The 20645-nt window shown below is 44.0% G+C and overlaps 1 pseudogene; it reads left to right on the top strand.

Moving 5' to 3' along the window:
• LOC125587060 overlaps nt 1-20645 on the top strand; it is an 81674-nt pseudogene that overhangs the window by 27156 nt on the left and 33873 nt on the right.

Below are 20645 nucleotides of genomic sequence, written 5' to 3'. Positions count from 1 at the left end.
AGTCAAATATCAGAGTACTCATGAAGCGCATATAAAACAATTAATTTTATTGATTTAAGAAATATTCATACATTGAATAATTCAAGACTGGGCCCGGCCTAATGCCAAATCGAGTCAACATAACACAATTCACAATACCGTTTACAAAAGGCATGAAAATCTACACCGGCGGTCCTAACGTCCAGCACCATGCTATCCAATCATCCTTACCTAAAGCGACATGCAAAAAGGACAACGGAGTTGGATGAGTAATCTAGTATTACTCAGTGAGCTGGCGGCCTCTACCCGCAACCTAGACTCTAACGCAGACAACCCAAAATAACAATCAATCTAGCCCTAGCATGCAATATAAGCTAAGGCTAAGCAAACCGTTACTAAGTTAGACTTGGCCTCCTGCCATAATCCAACTTCCAAGTAACGGGAACCTGCATTAAAACAAGTTAACAACCAATCCCTAGTTAACCATATATACGCCTGAGTTCAGTACTCATGTAGTGTTAGACACTTAGACTATACAAGTATCATGAGCCGGTCGACCAACAATCAAACAAGAACATGATCGGCCAACCAATGATACCGCATAGCTTTAATATCCACCACCCTTCACAAGCAATCCCTCAAACACATACAGGCCAACGTCAGGCCTACACTAACAAAATACACACCAAGCCTAATCTGGTACCTAAACCAGACTTAGGACTTAATGTCAGAACCTGCAAACAAAGCAATCAACAACCACAACCACAACAATAATAAGATAGTAACTACTAATGACTCGATCTTACTCGTACCACTGTATATCGGTGCTACATTAACTCGAGGGTTCCATAACCCTCTACGACACACTAACACAACACTCTAACCTGGGCCCTGGTGACTTCGTGTTCCTCCTCTCTATCGGCAATATCCTATCTCCCTACCACAAAGGCCAAAAGAAGGAACTTTCAACCGACCGCGGCCCACAGTCCTTCGGGTCACCGCGCGACAGCCCACAGTCCTTCGGGTCACTGCCACATTACACCGTCGTGTAATCACTCAGCCATAGGCCATGACCCCGTCTATCTGAGTCTTCCCGATCCAACGAATAAGGGTTTCCTTGAACCCGCTGAATACGAGGGCGAGGAAACACTAGTCCACCCCAAAACATACCTAGCATGGGCGGGTTTCGCACCTGCTGTCGGCATAACACACTCTCGACACAAGACTCCAACCCAAAACTAAACAATATATAGGAGTCTACGAAAATATCAACTAATACTCATAGTCCAGCCTATATGGCATAGGACCCGTAGTATCAACATCACAACCATGAGATCGGTCTATATGGCCAAGATCCCTAAACAACAACATTATCACTAAACAACTCAACCAGTTATTCACTCCCTTACCAAGAGATGACTAACCTTATTCAACAAGATTAATTAAACGAACAAGCATTTAATTAAATCTACTCAATCAATCTACTCAATCAAACCGTTACCCAGATAGTTCGGCCTCATGCTACGACACTATCTTTAAAGATAACGGGAATCTGCACTCAACCATATCAACACGCAAGAATATAAACCATGATGCATCCTAGTCCTAGTCAGGTTATTATCTCAGTTTTAATTCCATTTCATCTCAGCTAGCCCGTGCTAAACTGACTCCGGTTTAATAAATAACCCCAAGGACTCTACCATGCAAGAATGTGAGCATTCTACTCTATATGAATACTCGATCTTACCTAAGTTCCAAGTGGAACTCAAACAAAACCAACTCACAGTGTTCTAGGCGAGAAGTGGCTGGTTGATCGGAGAGGACTTGACCAAAACCCAAAGGACGACTTGAATGGACTGGACTGAACCGATCTCGACTTGGACAGAACCTCGGCTTCACCATGAAGAAACTGATAGGCCTCGACAAACTGATCTGGACTCGGACAGAACCTCCTTTAGCTTCTGGACAGTTCTTCGGACTTCCCGACGGAGTCTCGAGCAGAACTTCGACTGATCTGAACCTGTGGATCTGAACTAACTCCGGACAGCACCTCCACTTAACCTTCACAGAACATGACTGGCATGGATGGATTGATATGGACAGAGCTTCCGCGTCACAATCGTAGAGAATCGCCGATTGGACGGAACTGGCCTTCTCGGTGAGAATCGACTACACTCTAAGTCGACACTTTGCTTCTCTCTCTCTTTCTTTTGGGCCACGTTGACTTGATTCCCATCTGAGCTAATCTTTATTTGGTTGACCTTCCGTTGGACAGAACCTTCCCAAGGCGATGACTCAAAATCAGTAGAGAACTGATCTTGAAAACTCTCTAAAACTCTCGAAATAGCTCAGAACCTCTTACTTTCTTTTTCTACTTCTTTCTCTCTCTCTAACCCACTTTTTTAACTTGCTTTTGAAAGGTCTGGATGAATGAAATGAGAAGGGTCGTGGTATTTATATAGGATACAGCAGCGAATCAGATTGAAGTTGGTGGCAGCCCGTGTGTCGGCTAGCATGGCTCCGGTTGCATGCGTCGCGGCACCTCGTGCTCCACATGGCAGTCAGCATGGACAAAACTCATGCAATGTGACACCTCTTCTCCTGCCTGGATGACCAGATGTCGATCAGCATTGATGGAATGCATGCGTCGCGACACACCTCTCCCTGCGTGTCGATCAGCATGCTTCGGTTGCAGTTATCGCGACATTTCGTGCTTCAACATGTCATGCTGCATGTTCCTGCTTCATGCATGGCGACACCTCGAGCTTCTCTTGACACTCAGCTGGTTAGACAATTGCCACCACGTTCTTATCCCTTCTGATCAAGCCACCTCGAGCTTCTCGGTTCCTTTGCGCGATTTCGACCCTTCTTGTGAATTTCTGACCCGCGATCAATCCCGAATATTTTTTCGCTCCCATTCTGATTCTCTGAATATTTTTAATAGACTCCAGATGAATTCTGATATCCTGTAAAAATATTTCCCGAGCCTCCGGCTTCCTCGAAGAATTCCATAATACCGAAATTAGGGTTTTTGCCCGATTTCGGGTTTTCCCCGTCGTGCTTCGATCCCGTCGTGCTTGCTTCCCGTCCTGCTTAATTCCCATCCTGCTTCCAACTTATTATGTCTCCAGAATAATATTTTACTGATACGAAGATTTTTCGAGAAAACTTCGTAATGAAGAAACGTCGGTCTTCAAAACGTCGAGCTTCTGAAACGTCGTGCTTCCAAAAATGTTATGCTTCCAAAACTTTCGTCTGATCAATCTAAGACATCTTCTAACTATGGTCGAGCAGCTTATTCGACTCATAGTTCCCTCGCAAACAATTCTTTGACCACCTCGTTCTTCGAAATTTGCCGATCGATCCTTACCGCCCGCGGTTCGACCACCAAGTTGATGTTCGACCAGTCTTCTCTTTTCTTCGAATCATGTCAAGTTTTATGTGATCAAAACTCAACATTCCTCCTGATACTTAGACTCCCAAATGCTCGGCTCCACATTCATTTTTTTTTTTTTTTAATCCCGAAGGGCGGGTTATCACACCTCGAGTTGTTATCGACTTCCTGCCCCAAGTTTGGAATTTGGAAGGGCGCATTGAAGGCCGTGAACTGGGGCTCGACAAATTTCAGTTTCGTTTCAAAACAGAGTAGGAGCTTCAGACGGTTCTTGACAAAGGCCCGTACCATTACAAAAGATGGAAGTTGATACTACAAAGATGGGAACCAGTGGTGTCGGAAAACTTCCCTTCTCATATATCCTTTTGGGTGAAAATCCATGGTATCCCTCTCCACTACTGGAATGAAAAAGCTGTTGAAACTATCAGCGATGCTCTAGGAAATGTCTCAAGCCGAAACGTCAAAGAAGCAAAGTTTCGTGTAGAAGTGAATGGGCTCCTTCCACTTGAAATGAAAACGGAAATCTTGCTCCCTTCTGAAGAAATAACAGAAGTGGAGTTTCAATACCTAAAGATAGAGAAGCATTGCTTCACCTGTTTCTCTCTCCTTCATGAAGAGGAGGACTGTCCCTCTCGCCCAAGAGGTGTTCGAGCTCCTAAAGATAGGCCCCTCGGTATTACTCAGGCTATAGCCCTCCAGCAAATCGAAGCTGATAAAAAGAGGCATGATGATAGAAGAGGCTATAGATGACCTGTTACTCAATAATTTGCTCCAAAAAATCCTGCCCTGGCGAATCCGGATGATCATCGCCATTACTCTGATAATAGAGACTCTCGTTTGCTGCCTTTAGACCCTGCCTGTAACACCCCCGAACCGTCCTAGGCATAGGTCAACCCACCGGCCAACAATCAAACAAGAACATGACCGACGGACTACCCACACCAAGGGTTGGAGATGAAAGGCCAACCGGCCAGCCAACAATCAAACAAGAACATGACTGACCGTCCAACCCAACACCATGGTCCGAAAGCGCTACGTGACGGGTTAGGGACGATCCGGCCAGAGTCATAAAATTTACTATACAACCTAGACCAGTTCGTCCACTAACACGTCCCGCTAACTCAAGGCTTAAGGATTTGCAACCTACACCCGGAGTTAACGGTTCCGTTAGATCAAGGCCTAAGACTTCTCAACCCGTACCAAGACCTAACGTTGTGTTGGTTCGGACTAAACCAATATCATATTGGACCCGTTGATTTTTAAATTCAATTCTATGTCTTTTAAGAACATTTAAATATTTTAGGGATCCCAAATCCAAATAAAACGCAACGGAAACATAAAATGTTTTAAGAATCAAACCGTAGCCAAATGCACCGAAAATCTACTCCGGTGGCCTATGCGTCCAATCCTCTACAACCTGGTTTCCTGCAAAAAGGACAACGAGAGTTGGGTGAGTAACGTAAGGTCACTCAGTGAGCTGGCTACCTCTACCCAAAACCTAGTATCTAGCCCCGACAACCCCAAAATAACAATCAATCTAGCCCTAGCATGCAATATAAGCTAAGGCTAAGCAAACCGTTACTAAGTTAGACTTGGCCTCCTGCCATAATCCAACTTCCAAGTAACGGGAACCTGCATTAAAACAAGTCAACAACCAATCCCTGGTTAACCATATATACGATTGAGTTCAGTACTCATGTAGTGTTAGACACTTAGACTATACAAGTATCATGAGCCGGTCGACCAACAATCAAACAAGAACATGATCGGCCAACCAATGATACCGCATAGCTTTAATATCCACCACCCTTCACAAGCAATCCCTCAAACACATACAGGCCAACGTCAGGCCTACACTAACCAAATACACACCAAGCCTAGTCCGATACCTAAACCAGACTTAGGACTTAATGTCAGAACCTGCAAACAAATCAATCAACAACCAAACACAATCATAATGATAAGATACTATGAGTAACTATGACTCGATCTATCTCGTAACACCGTATATCGGTGCTACATTAACTCGAGGGTTCCACAACCCCCAACACAAATAAGACTACTCGTCACGACACAACACTCTAACTCGGGCCCTGGTGACAACGTGTTCATCCTCTCTATCGGCAATATCTTATCCCCCTACCACAGAGGCCAGAAGAAGGAACTTTCAACCGACCGCGGCCCACAGTCCTTCGGGTCACCGCGCGACAGCCCACAGTCCTTCGGGTCACTGCCACGTTACACCGTCGTGTAATCACTCAGCCATAGGCCATGATCCCGTCTATCTGAGTCTTCCCGATCCAGCGAATAAGGGGTTTCCTTGAACCCGTTGGGTACGAGGGTGAGGAAACACTAATCACCCCTCAACATGCCTAGCATGGGCGGGTTTCGTACCTGCTGTTGGCAACACACACTCGACACAATTATCCCTAGGAAAGACCTAAGGGACAAGACTCCAACCCAAAACTAAACAATATATAGGAGTCTACGACAAAATCAACCAATACTCGTAGTCCAGCCTATATGGCATAAGACCCGTAGTATCAACATCACAACTAGGAGATCGGCCTATATGGCCAAAGATCCCCTAGACAACAACATTACCACAATCCCTGCACAAACAATAATCACTACCAAGCAATTATTACTAAGGCATGTCTAATCCATAACTAATCAACCAAGTAGTAAATAATCAAGACATGCATCTCATCTCAATCTTAGTTCAACTATAATAGATCATCCTAGTCCTGGTCAGGTTATTATCTCAGTCTTAATTCCATTTCATCTCAGCATAGCCCGTGTTAAACTGAGTCCGGTTTAATAAATAACCCTAAGGACTACCATGCAACAGTGTGAGCATTCTACTCTATATGAATACTCGATCTTCCCTAAGTTCCAAGTGGAACTCAAACAAACCAACTCACAGTGTTCTAGCAGCTTGTTGGTCGGAGAGAGAGCTTAGCCAAAACCCAATGCTGACATCTTGGACGGGCTGGACTGGACTGATCATAACTTGGACAGAACCTCCCTTAGCTTCTGGTCGATATTCGGACTTCCGGTAGCGTATCGGCTTCAAAGCTTTGACTGATCTGAACTAATCTGAGCAGCACCTCTACTTGATCACCAAAGGAAAGGCTTGGACGAAATGGTTTGGACAGAGCTTCTGCTTAGAGATTGCAGAAATTCTTCGATCGGGCAGAACTTCTCTTCTCGGTGATATCTCGGTCTTCCGAAAGAACTTTTCTTCTAAAACTTCTTTTTCTTTCTCTTTCTCTCACTAGCCACGTTTTTAAGTGTCTTTGGTGTGTGATGGATCAATGAAAATGAGCAGGGGGTGAAGGGTTTATATAGAAATCGCCAACGAGTCAGACGGTGCCACCCAAGCGGCTGTGTGTCGTCCCGCATGCTTCCGGTCACATGCGTTGCGACACACGGGCGTCCACATGTCCTGATGCATGCTTCCTTTACATGCCAGAAGACAGCACCACGTCCATATGGCTTGCTGCATGGCTGGAGTTCATGCGTCGCGACACACCGGCCGCTGCGTGTCGATTCGCATGCGCAGATCGCAGGTATTGCGACACCTCGAGCTACGACTTGTCAAGCTGCATGTTCCGGAACCATGCACGTCTACACCTCCTCCTTTTTTTGACACTCAGCTGCTGATATGCTAGACAGAACGTCCTGGCCATATGCATAGAGACACCTCGAGCTTCTTGGTCGGTTTACGCAATTTTTGACCCTTCTGGCATATTTTCGACCCGCGATCAATCCCGAATATTTTTCCGCTCTCGTTCTGATGAGCTAAATATTCTTAATAGACTCCAAAATATTTCTGACCTTGATGAAAAATATTTCCCGAGTCTCCAGCTTCCTCGAAAAATTTCATAATACCGAAATTAGAGTTTTTGCCCGATTTCGGGTTTTCCCCGTCGTGCTTCGATCCCGTCGTGCTTGCTTCCCGTCCTGCTTAATTCCCGTCCTGCTTCCAACTTATTATGTCCACAGAATAATATTTTACTGATACGAAGATTTTCCGAGAAAACTTCGTGATGAAGAAACGTCGGTCTTCAAAAACGTCGAGCTTCTGAAACGTCGTGCTTCCAAAAATGTTATGCTTTCAAAACGTTCGTGTGATCAATCTAAGACATCTTCTAACTATGGTCGAGCAGCTTATTCGACTCATAGTTCCCTCGCCAACAATTCTTCGACCACCTCATTCTTCGAAATTTGCCGATCGATCCTTACCGCCCGCGGTTCGACCACCAAGTTGATGTTCGACCAGTCTTCTCTTTTCTTCGAATCATGTCAAGTTTTATGTGATCAAAACTTAACATTCCTCCTGATACTTAGACTCCCAAATGCTCGGCTCGAGATTCATTTTTTTTTTTTTTTTTTTTTTTTATCCCGAAGGGCGGGTTATCACATTCTCCCCCCCTTAATAGAATTCGTCCTCGAATTCTTATTGCGTAAATGCTCATCTTCAGGGCACACTCCTCCTTGATATGTTGTGATGGTGATCCTTCTTGAACAACTCCGTCTTGTGGTCTCGGTCATAAAATGTGCTTCACCGTCAGCTCGCCTTTCTTTCGGTTTCTTTGGGTCTCCATAGACACTTGAAATTTTAGACTCGCTCCATCTTGATGCTTTTCCAAGAATTCTTCTTGGTCGACCCTTTTTCTTTTGCTCTCGAATTCCCATGGCTCATCCATCATCTACTTGTCTCCATCATCTCTTTACACTGTCTACCAATGTTCCTTGACTGTCCTCCTCAAGGTCTCCACAACTACCTTAGTAACTCTTCAGTTGAATGATCGCTGGATCATCTTCTCTAACTCGGCCATAGCATCCTTATTTCCGATGACATTATCTTGTTCTTTCGATAATATCATCCATGAACCTTATCACTCGAATCCTCTCCTCAACTCTCCTTCCTCAAATACTGATGAAGTGAAGCCTTGTCTCTGTCCATTGTCCAGTCCATACCACGGTCCAGTCTCTGAATCTTCCTTTCCTCTTTCTCTTCGGATTTGGGTTTTTGGCCTTGAACTCTCTTTACTTTAAGGTTTTCATCCCTTAAAGCCTCGATCAACAAACACACTTACAAGCTGCACCTTAACAGAACACTTCATATGCAAGTTAGCCAATCACCACACAAACAATCTACTAGCCAAATAACTTATCGCAAGGCTAACTAATCGCAATACTAACCAAGCAACCTAACTTGCAAAGTTAACCAGCAACCTAACAATTCTATCCAGGCATTCTAGATTTCACCACCTAATCTTAAAAAAAAGTGGTCTAAAATTCTATGGTTCCAATGATACTAACAATTTGTGTGATATTTCAACCATTGTAAATGTTATGTTAGACCATATGTCCAAGCGATCTCCATTTTTCATTTTGCAAACCACATAACTCAAATATGCAACATCAAACAAGAACATGCATACTTAAATAATATGGTCACATAATTACTAAATAGATTACGTAAACTGATAACCATTTTCACTACAAAACATATCCTTCCATCAAATATACATATACTTGACAGAAAAACATCCTTTATAACTACTGATGGTATATCATACAACAAAAGGGACATAGCCTGTCACATAGCACAACAAAAGTCTATACACCGCTATATCACAACAAAAAGTTAGTACCCAAACTTACCCGGTCCTAAGCGTCTAAGGACGCCATATATAAAGTAACATAGCGCAGTTGGGGCAGCGCCCCCACTCCGTCGATCCACCAGCAGGTCGTGCACATGGTAGGTAGGGTATCTCGAGCAACTCCACATATCTCGGACAAACAGCAGTCAAATGCCCCATCGCTCCGCAAACAAAACACCTCGGGTATAGATCAGATCCTCCAAGATAAGTCGTAGTATGATATGGGTATCCATGAGGATCCACATATCCATCTTCGGCACCAGTGAACATCTCGCTACCTTGTCCATAAGGGAAGGACTGAGTAGCGTAAGGATCTCCAAAATAAGTCGATCCTCCGGGAGCATAAGCTGGAAAACTCGATGGTCCTCCGGTCTCGCAAGTAGTCTGGGGTAATGGTAACTCTGTCGTGGCTGTCTCCATATATGGAAAGCTGGAAGGCTCTCCAATATCATATATGATCTCCGGGAATGGTAACTCCATCGTAGCGTCCTCCGCATATAGAAAGCTGGAAGGCTCTCTGGTCTCAAAGATAGGCTGATAGTGGGGTAACTCGATCGGCTGAGTAAAAGGGTCATCGGTAATCATCATGTCTGCGTCGTCCTCACTGTCTCCAATAGACTCCATAGGCTGATAAATGAGTGTCAGCCATCCTGTCTCAAGCTCGTACTGCTCATCAGTCATCGGTATATAAGCGGGATTGGGTAATCCCGGTGACATAGGGAAGATGGGTAGCTCAAATGCCTCTAAAGGTGGGGACCAAGATGGCATCTCTATCTCTGGCGTCGGAGGAGAAGGACCATGATCCTCAGCAGGGTCATAGCTAGGTGTCTCTCCTGTAGTGCCCGTAGACCAAATAGTGATAGGGCTCAGTGGCGCTACTGAAGGTATCTCCAGAACATCATCATCTGACTCGGTGTCATCATCCGAAATGATAATAATAGGTGCTGGAACCGCCACATCGTCTGACTCATCATCAGAAATGATGATAGGTGTCGGGATCATCTCAGGCACGACCTGATCAAAATCATGGGGCGCGGACAGGTCTGCCAATGTAGGACTAGGCAAAACGTCTAAATCCTCCATAACTTCAAATATCCACCCTACCACTCCAGTGCAACAACCTGTGGAATCAAAGTTACAAAAATATATATGGGTTAGACGAAATTCTAATAATATAATCTAACAAACCCCTTCCCAACGATTGGACACGACCGGATTTCCTAGAGAGTGCATTGGCGACTCCTTTTGACTCGAAAATTATTGAAAACGTTTGAAAACACGGGAACCAGTGAGCATAATCGTAACCATGCTCTGATACCACCTCTGTAACACCCCCGAACCATCCTAGGCATAGGTCAACCCACCGGCCAACAATCAAACAAGAACATGACCGACGGACTACCCACACCAAGGGTTGGAGATGAAAGGCCAACCGCCCAGCCAACAATCAAACAAGAACATGACTGACCGTCCAACCCAACACCATGGTCCGAAAGCGCTACGTGACGGGTTAGGGACGATCCGGCCAGAGTCATAAAATTTACTCTACGACCTAGACCAGTTCGTCCACTAACACGTCCCGCTAACTCAAGGCTTAAGGATTTGCAGCCTACACCCGGAGTTAACGGTTCCGTTAGATCAAGGCCTAAGACTTCTCAACCCGTACCAAGACCTAACGTTGTGTTGGTTCGGACTAAACCAATATCATATTGGACCCGTTGATTTTTAAATTCAATTCTATGTCTTTTAAGAACATTTAAATATTTTAGGGATCCCAAATCCAAATAAAACGCAACGGAAACATAAAATGTTTTAAGAATCAAACCGTAGCCAAATGCACCAAAAATCTACTCCGGTGGCCTATGCGTCCAATCCTCTACAACCTGGTTTCCTGCAAAAAGGACAACGAGAGTTGGGTGAGTAACGTAAGGTCACTCAGTGAGCTGGCTACCTCTACCCAAAACCTAGTATCTAGCCCCGACAACCCCAAAATAACAATCAATCTAGCCCTAGCATGCAATATAAGCTAAGGCTAAGCAAACCGTTACTAAGTTAGACTTGGCCTCCTGCCATAATCCAACTTCCAAGTAACGGGAACCTGCATTAAAACAAGTCAACAACCAATCCCTGGTTAACCATATATACGATTGAGTTCAGTACTCATGTAGTGTTAGACACTTAGACTATACAAGTATCATGAGCCGGTCGACCAACAATCAAACAAGAACATGATCGGCCAACCAATGATACCGCATAGCTTTAATATCCACCACCCTTCACAAGCAATCCCTCAAACACATACAGGCCAACGTCAGGCCTACACTAACCAAATACACACCAAGCCTAGTCTGATACCTAAACCAGACTTAGGACTTAATGTCAAAACCTGCAAACAAATCAATCAACAACCAAACACAATCATAATGATAAGATACTATGAGTAACTATGACTCGATCTATCTCGTAACACCGTATATCGGTGCTACATTAACTCGAGGGTTCCACAACCCCCAACACAAATAAGACTACTCGTCACGACACAACACTCTAACTCGGGCCCTGGTGACAACGTGTTCATCCTCTCTATCGGCAATATCCTATCCCCCTACCACAGAGGCCAGAAGAAGGAACTTTCAACCGACCGCGGCCCACAGTCCTTCGGGTCACCGCGCGACAGCCCACAGTCCTTCGGGTCACTGCCACGTTACACCGTCGTGTAATCACTCAGCCATAGGCCATGATCCCGTCTATCTGAGTCTTCCCGATCCAGCGAATAAGGGGTTTCCTTGAACCCGCTGGGTACGAGGGTGAGGAAACACTAATCACCCCTCAACATGCCTAGCATGGGCGGGTTTCGCACCTGCTGTCGGCAACACACACTCGACACAATTATCCCTAGGAAAGACCTAAGGGACAAGACTCCAACCCAAAACTAAACAATATATAGGAGTCTACGACAAAATCAACCAATACTCGTAGTCCAGCCTATATGGCATAAGACCCGTAGTATCAACATCACAACTAGGAGATCGGCCTATATGGCCAAAGATCCCCTAGACAACAACATTACCACAATCCCTGCACAAACAATAATCACTACCAAGCAATTATCACTAAGGCATGTCTAATCCATAACTAATCAACCAAGTAGTAAATAATCAAGACATGCATCTCATCTCAATCTTAGTTCAACTATAATAGATCATCCTAGTCCTGGTCAGGTTATTATCTCAGTCTTAATTCCATTTCATCTCAGCATAGCCCGTGTTAAACTGAGTCCGGTTTAATAAATAACCCTAAGGACTACCATGCAACAGTGTGAGCATTCTACTCTATATGAATACTCGATCTTCCCTAAGTTCCAAGTGGAACTCAAACAAACCAACTCACAGTGTTCTAGCAGCTTGTTGGTCGGAGAGAGAGCTTAGCCAAAACCCAATGCTGACATCTTGGACGGGCTGGACTGGACTGATCAGAACTTGGACAGAACCTCCCTTAGCTTCTGGTCGATATTCGGACTTCCAGGTAGCGTATCGGCTTCAAAGCTTTGACTGATCTGAACTAATCTGAGCAGCACCTCTACTTGATCACCAAAGGAAAGGCTTGGACGAAATGGTTTGGACAGAGCTTCTGCTTAGAGATTGCAGAAATTCTTCGATCGGGCAGAACTTCTCTTCTCGGTGATATCTCGGTCTTCCGAAAGAACTTTTCTTCTAAAACTTCTTTTTCTTTCTCTTTCTCTCACTAGCCACGTTTTTAAGTGTCTTTGGTGTGTGATGGATCAATGAAAATGAGCAGGGGGTGAAGGGTTTATATAGAAATCGCCAGCGAGTCAGACGGTGCCACCCAAGCGGCTGTGTGTCGTCCCGCATGCTTCCGGTCACATGCGTTGCGACACACGGGCGTCCACATGTCCTGATGCATGCTTCCTTTACATGCCAGAAGACAGCACCACGTCCAGATGGCTTGCTGCATGGCTGGAGTTCATGCGTCGCGACACACCGGCCGCTGCGTGTCGATTCGCATGCGCAGATCGCAGGTATTGCGACACCTCGAGCTACGACTTGTCAAGCTGCATGTTCAGTAACCATGCACGTCTACACCTCCTCCTTTTGTTGACACTCAGCTGCTGATATGCTAGACAGAACGTCCTGGCCATATGCATAGAGACACCTCGAGCTTCTTGGTCGGTTTACGCGATTTTTGACCCTTCTGGCATATTTTCGACCCGCGATCAATCCCGAATATTTTTCCGCTCTCGTTCTGATGAGCTAAATATTCTTAATAGACTCCAAAATATTTCTGACCTTGATGAAAAATATTTCCCGAGTCTCCAGCTTCCTCGAAAAATTTCATAATACCGAAATTAGGGTTTTTGCCTGATTTCGTCGTGCTTCGATCCCGTCGTGCTTGCTTCCCGTCCTGCTTAATTCCCGTCCTGCTTCCAACTTATTATGTCCGCAGAATAATATTTTACTGATACGAAGATTTTCCGAGAAAACTTCGTGATGAAGAAACGTCGGTCTTCAAAAACGTCGAGCTTCTGAAACGTCGTGCTTCCAAAAATGTTATGCTTTCAAAACGTTCGTCTGATCAATCTAAGACATCTTCTAACTATGGTCGAGCAGCTTATTCAACTCATAGTTCCCTCGCCAACAATTCTTCGACCACCTCATTCTTCGAAATTTGCCGATCGATCCTTACCGCCCGCGGTTCGACCACCAAGTTGATGTTCGACCAGTCTTCTCTTTTCTTCGAATCATGTCAAGTTTTATGTGATCAAAAATTAACATTCCTCCTGATACTTAGACTCCCAAATGCTCGGCTCGAGATTCATTTTTTTTTTTTTTTTTTTATCCCGAAGGGCGGGTTATCACACTGCCTCTCATCACTCTAACAGACCTAGCTTGGGTTCCCTTGGGCCTCGAAGCCAGGACGATGAAACTGTTAGAACCCCTGCAGCATCAGCCACTAGAAGATCGATCAGTAGGGGATCAGGAGGATCGATCGCAGACGGCCAAATCATCTACCCAGTAAACCAGAACAACAGTGGAGGTCAATCTAACTCTAGGGAGAGAATTCCCGCCCGTGATCGGCTTTCAGGACATCTCCAGGAAGACAGAGTTCCTGCCATGGAACGCCTCTCTGGAGGAGATACATCAATGTTTCCGGTAAAAGAAATACAAGATAATGGAGAGGAGGTAGTGGTGGAACCAGCTGTACAACCCCAACATTTAGCATCTGGCTCCAGGGTCCCTGCCTCTCTGCGCCTGAGAAGCCCAAGTGACTTAGGCTGCAGGAACAAATCTAAGGCCACAACAGCAGCTGCTTTGAGCAAACAAGCGGGAAAGCGAAAGGTGTCAAAACCCACGAGCAATAAACGTGTAGCTAGAAGCCCAATGCAAGTGCAAAGCCTCACAAAAGGCAATGCAACACGATCCAAGAATCCTCCACGTAGGAGACTCTGCCCAGCTCGCTATGCAAATGAATTTTCGGGTCCAGGATCAAGCCGCAAGAGACAGGATTCGGGTAATCCCATTACGGTGAATATACCGTCGACTAACAAGGAAGGGGTGGATTTTCGGTCCCATCTTCCTCCTCTTCCTTAGTAATTATGAGCTGGAATTGTCAGGGCTTGGGAAACGTTCTGACAATTCGCAGAGTGAAGGCGTTACATCGGACTCTCTCACCGGATATCATGTTTCTCATGGAGACAAAAAACTCCGATGATTTCATCAAATCAAAGCTGGACTGTATGCAGTACCTCAATTACTTCTCAATCCCACCAGTGGGCTTGAGTGGAGGCCTCACATTTCTTTGGAAGGAAGGGGTTGAGATCAAAGTTATAGAGTCATGTGCCCATTTCATCGATGCTGAGGTGGTTTTCAAGGGAACATCATCCTTCGTAACTTTTGTTTATGGCGAGCCAGTGGCCGGGAATAGAGCTGAATTCTGGAACACTCTTACGAGAGTGGGTGCAAACAGAGAGGAAGCATGGCTATTGACAGGGGATTTTAATGATATACTGGATAATTCGGAGAAGGAAGGAGGGCCAGAGCGATGGGAGGGCTCCTTCACGGCATTCCGATCTTTTGTTTCACAAAACGGATTATGGAACCTTAAGCACTCCGGAAATCAACTCTCATGGAGAGGAGTACGGTACACTCATCATATCAAGTCCAGACTGGACCGCTCCTTGGCTAAGTGCTCTTGGTCAGAGTCGTTTCCAATGGGCAGGAGCGTGTACCTAAGATACGAAGGGTCTGACCACAGACCTGTGGTCACATATTTCAATACTGCAATGGAAAAACGCAGGGGATTATTCCGATTCAATCGATCATATACTGAGAATGAGGATGTTACAAAGCTAGTAGATGCGGCCTGAAATCATCACCCTCTCGATTCGGTCATTACAAAACTCAACTCTGTCCGCCGGAGCATCATCAAATGGGCAAAGGAACAGAATGTAAGGAGCAACCTTGTCATCCAATCTACCCAGCAAGCTCTGGAAGAAGCACTATCAAAGCCAGCCGCGGACTTACCTCACATCCAATCTCTTACTAATACATTACTGGCTGCTTATAGAGAAGAGGAGAGCTTTTGGCTACAAAGAAGCCGAATTCAGTGGCTTAAGAAGGGGGATAGAAACACTGGATTCTTCCATGTGGCAACTAGGAAGAGAAGAGCTCTCAATAACCTCTCAGTGATAGAAAAGAAGAATGGCGAGGAAGTGTTTGAGGAAGCTCAGATCTCTTCAGTCATTGCAGATTACTACAAGGAAATGTTCACTACAAATAGCAATTCTGACTTCTCTCTAGTCCAAGACTGTCTTGTTAATAAGATTATTCCAGAGATGAATAGACGGCTTATAGAGATTCCATCAGATAAGGAGATCGAGGAGGCAGCTAGGTCGATAAATGGAGGAAAGTCCCCGGGCCCGGATGGCTTTTCAGCTAAGTTCTATCATTCTTATTGGCACATCATTGGGAAAGATGTAATCAGTGATGTCAGGAGCTTCTTTGTCACCGGAATACTTCAACCGCAGCAGAATGAGACTCATGTTCGACTGATTCCCAAAGGCTCGGGACCGCGAAAGGTTGCGAACTATCGGCCGATAGCTCTTTGCAACACTCATTACAAGATCATTGCCAAAATCCTTACTCGACGCCTAAAGCCCCTGCTGCCAGATCTTATCTCCAAGACGCAATCAGCTTTTGTAGCGGGACGAGCTATCTCGGACAACGCTCTCATCACGCATGAAACCTTACATTATCTCCGAACTTCAGAGGCGAAAAAGTATTGCTCCATGGCGGTGAAAACCGATATGAGCAAGGCTTATGATCGCATAGAGTGGGGTTTTATTAGAGCAGTCCTAGCTCAGCTTGGCTTTGACCCGATATGGGTCGCTTGGATCTTGGCGTGTGTTGAATCAGTGTCATACTCTTTTCTGATCAATGGTTCACCTTCCGGACATGTTACTCCATCTCGTGGAATACGACAAGGTGATCCGCTCTCACCATACCTGTTCATCATGTGTACAAAAGTACTCTCAGCGTTGTGTAATAAGGCACAACTAAACGGTACTATGGCGGGGGTGAAGGTAGCCCGGAACTGTCCTCCGGTTAACCATCTATTGTTCGCGGACGATACGATGTTCTTTTGCAAATCAACACCCGCCTGTGTCACCACTCTAAAGACGATCCTAGAGAGTTATGAAAATGTGTCTGGACAACGGATCAACCTTCTGAAGTCGTCTATCACATTCTCGGTTAAGACCCCCGGGGAGGTCAAAGCTCGCGTGAAGACTGAGCTGTCTATCCCGGCAGAGGGAGGGATTGGCAAATATTTGGGCCTCCCTGAAAACTTCGGCCGCAAAAAGAGAGACATATTTGCGGCAATTCTTGATCGGATCAGACAGAAGGCGCAAAGCTGGACATCTCGGTTCTTATCAGGCGCCGGTAAACAAGTCCTCCTCAAATCTGTCCTTGCTGCAATACCGTGCTATACGATGTCATGTTTCAAGTTGCCTATCTCTCTATGCAAACAAATCCAATCCCTCCTTACTCGATTTTGGTGGGATGGAAACCCGGAGAAGAAGAAGATGTGTTGGGTTGCATGGTCTACTCTCACACTGCCCAAATATGCTGGCGGCTTAGGCTTCAAAGACATTGAGACGTTTAATGATGCCATGCTCGCCAAAATTGGCTGGCGCCTTATACAGTTTCCAGACTCGCTGTTGGCACAAGTTATGCTCTGAAAATACGCTAAAGCTTCCTCCTTCATGGAGTGTGAGAGCCCAACATCAGCTTCCCACGGATGGAGAAGTATCTTGGCCGGTCGGGAGGTTCTACGAAAAGGACTCGGTTGGGTGGTTGGGAATGGAGAAAACATCAAGGTGTGGGGGGATCCTTGGCTCTCCTCCTCCTTTCCTATAGCCCCTATGGGTCCACCACCTGAGAATGCAGTATCGATGACAGTTAGTGAACTTCTATGCCCACTTACTAACGCCTGGGACATCCAAAAGATCAGGGACTATCTTCCTCAGTATGAGGGCCTCATTAATAGGATTATCACAAGCTCTGCCCCTGCTCGCGACTCCCTCGCCTGGCTAGCTGAGAAATCAGGAGAGTACACGGTAAAAACAGGATATGGAGTGGAACGCGTTGGCCTGATCCCACCTCAAACAAATGAGCAGACCTTCGATTGGCTAAAGAACATTTGGAACCTGAAGACTTCACCCAAAATCAAGGATTTTCTATGGAAATTCAAAAGGAAGACAATCCCAGTTAGCTCCAATCTAGCGACCAGAGGCATGGCTCCTTTTCCGTGCGCTAAATGTGGAGGAGTTGAAGATGATCTCCATGTCTTCCTTCTCTTCCCCTTTGCAGCTCAGTCGTGGAGCCTACTACCAGTTTATGAGATTCCGGATGGGACAAATAGCTCCATGGCGAGCTTACTTGCAAATGGTAGTAAGTATACCAATTTGCCTCCGGTGGGGTGTGATACCCAGGTCTGGCCCTGGCTCTTATGGAACCTTTGGAAAGCTCGAAATAACTTGTGCTTTGAAAACATAACCTTCTCGGAGTGCACTACAAGAAAAATGTGTTTTAATAGCGGACGAAAAACGCTATCTAACAATACGATAGCGGTTTATGAAGCGCTGTATCATCGTCCGTGATAGTAGGTCAGACACATTAGATAACGGTTTTTTGAAGTGCTATTTTATTGTTATATATTATAACATTTTTTGGTATGCAATTAAATATTCTTTAATAGCATATTTTTTTTGCTATTATTAATATTAAATTTAGTAATTTTATCATTATTTTTATTTTAATTATTTTAAATTAAAAACAAAATTAAAAATTAAAATTTATTTATATATTTAAGATTTCTTTATTATTTAAATTTATTTACAGTTAATTGTTTTACAAAAATATTAAAAAAAATCTAATTAGATAAAAAAGTACTAAACCAAACCAAATAAACCAAAACCCTAAACCAAGCTTAAACCTAATTCCTAATTAACTACCATATTTTGTCTTCTTCATCTTGTACGCCGCCGCACACCACCATGGCACCACCTACGTGGTCTTCTTCATCTTCCAGTCCTCACCAGCCCCACCACCACCTTCGTCGTTGTCTCTTCTATGTTCTTCACATCCGCCTTGATTCTTCTTCTTCGCTGTGGGATTTGAGAGTCAAGCTTCAGAGATGAGGCGTACTCGTCGTTGCATCCAGCCACCTTCATAGTCGCTCGCCGTCTTCGTGGTCTTCTTCTCCACGGAGCTTGCTCACCGTCTTCCTGGTCTTCTTCTCCACGGAGCTTGAGAGGAAGCGTACAAAGTTTCCATGGCTATTGAACATAGGCGTCGATCCTCCTCTCCAATATTTTTCTTCACTTCTTGGACCCAAACTCAAATAAAAATCAGATCTACTTTGTTGTTTCAGTGAATGTACAGAGACAAATTAAAAATCGTAGACGAAGAAGAAGAAGAAGAAGAAGAAGAAAAAAGAGAATGAGAACGTAGAAAAAAAAAGATAGAAGAATAGTAGATCTCAGATCTATTGGGAGTAAAGAAAGAGGGAGAATGATTTTAGGCCTTTCAGATCAAAAAGAATCAATGGCTAAAAAGTGTGATCCTTGTCAAAAAAATTAACCAATGAGAAAGAAGGTTAAAAATAGATAAAAGATTAATTTTAGCCCTTAGATTAGAATCAATCAAAGGCTATTAAAAAGACAATTAAAACTGTTTCTACATTTATTTTAGATTTCTTTTTAAAATTCCTAAATTTAAAGATTAGATCTAAAAAATTTTAATGTTGACAAAAAAGATTTAGAATTTTTACAATTTTAAAAATTTAGATTTGAAAATTATATCTAGTGGATGTATGGTTTATATATGTTTGATGTTAGGAATTAGGGTATAAAGTTTAATTGAGAAATTAAAGTTTGGAAGTTTGGAAGTTACATATAATAAAGTTCTTTTGGTTTTAACGTGTATGTTTTAGTATTAAAATTTTAGAACTATCAAATATGAAGTTTAGGATTTTAGATTTAGAGATTATGCATGATATTGGATTTAATGTATATAGGTTTGGTGTTTAATTTTAAAATATTTAAGCTGATAATTTTATATTTAAGATTTGGAGTTTAAGTTCTAAAATATTATAAAGACTATTAGTGTATTAGTGTTTAACTTTTGCTTTTTAGAGTATAGGGTTCAGAAGTTTGTTTAGGGTTTAGGGATTCAAAAAGTACGCTATTATAGCGTTTATTATTTTATGTGCTATTAAATGTATGCTATCATAGCGTTTCGATTGATGCCGCTCAATTATAGCATTTCCAAAAATACAAACGCTATCTAAAACTAACGGATATATTAACCATAGCAGAAAGCGAAAAAACGCTATCCTGGTCTGCTATTAAAACGTATTTTTCTTGTAGTGGTGGGAAGTGGTGAACAAAAGCGTTGTTGATGCGAAGGAATGGGCTGCTGCTCAACTGATCTCTGAAGAACATAACCACGCTATCAAACGACAAGGTTCCCCTCCGATCATTCCCCAACCATCTCCTGGCCAAGTTCTGTGCCATGTGGATGCAGATTGGGATCTACGTACTGGTAATTGTGGTATAGGGGGCTTATTTTCGGGGCTGGAAGACACTAGGATCCCGCCCCTTAAGGTTTCTCGTTCCTCTGTTTCATCAGCTCTCATGGGAGAAGCTCTTGCTGTTCGCTTGGCGGTGATGACCGCCTCCTCGTCTAACGTCCGATCGCAGATAGTTCTTTCGGATTCCCAGGTTCTCAGCAACATGATTAGAACTAAGGAATCACGTCCGGAACTGTTTGGTATCTTGTTTGACATCTATCACTTTAGTTTATCCTTTGATGTTATTTCCTTTCATTTCATTTCTCGCTTATGTAATGGTGCTGCTGATAAAGTGGCTAAGTCAGCTCTAGCATCGGTTAACTCTACCTCCCTAGTCGGAGGGTGACTCTATTTTTCTTAATTGAATGAATCGTAGTTTGCCCAAAAAAAAAAAATTGGTTCTGTTATTTTTGTTATGGTAAAACGTCATATGATAGAATTGTTAT

The sequence above is a fragment of the Brassica napus genome, chromosome C5 (assembly GCF_020379485.1).
Source record: "Brassica napus cultivar Da-Ae chromosome C5, Da-Ae, whole genome shotgun sequence".
NCBI lineage: Eukaryota > Viridiplantae > Streptophyta > Magnoliopsida > Brassicales > Brassicaceae > Brassica > Brassica napus.
Note: the sequence above shows the minus strand (reverse complement) of the source record. Positions and strands in the feature narration are given on the sequence as shown.